We start from the raw sequence: 695 nt of genomic DNA, 5'->3' as shown, positions 1-695 counted from the left end.
TCTGGCATAAACAATGGCCATGAATAAGATGAGTGTTTGAACAGTACAAAAGTACCAGGTTTCTTCCTGTTACCCAAACAGCAATAAACACCATTGGTACAGCACCCTGTACCACAGCCCTTGTCAGACAATGGGGCTCACACACGAGGGGCCAAGATGTTCAGTTCTCTGATAACATGAATGTTCAGTCCCAGCTGGGGAGACACCAACAGCCAAAGTTAACAGTTGCAAAAGAGCCATTGAAGAAAAATGGAAAGGCTTCCTTTCCCTCCAAAGCCATGGCGGAATGCAAAAGAGCTACATCTGGGTGTCTGGGAATGAATCGCGTTATTGTATTAAGGAGTTGGGCACATACTCTGCTACCCTTCCCTGTCACCACAACCTTCTCCCAAGAACGTTGGCCTATTGATTTCTCTTCTCAAGGCTACCTGTATTGGTGTATGTTGGGGCCAGCGCATGAAGAAAACAAAAAACCCTCTTACTTTCTGTAAAGTAATTCTAAAGAAGTTAAAGGCAGAAATGATGATTTACATAACCTATAAAAAGCATTTATGTATCTCTTTTTAACATATAATATATATATATATGTAAATTTCAGAGGTAACTGTGATTGTTTCCTCCATTTTTAAATGGGGAAGTTAACCACAGGTTAAATAAAAGTTTTCTAGCTGAGATGCTAGCCCAGATGTGTCTGG

The sequence above is a fragment of the Mustela lutreola genome, chromosome 6 (genome assembly GCF_030435805.1).
Source record: "Mustela lutreola isolate mMusLut2 chromosome 6, mMusLut2.pri, whole genome shotgun sequence".
NCBI classification, from domain to species: domain Eukaryota; kingdom Metazoa; phylum Chordata; class Mammalia; order Carnivora; family Mustelidae; genus Mustela; species Mustela lutreola.
This window is presented reverse-complemented; position numbering follows the sequence as displayed.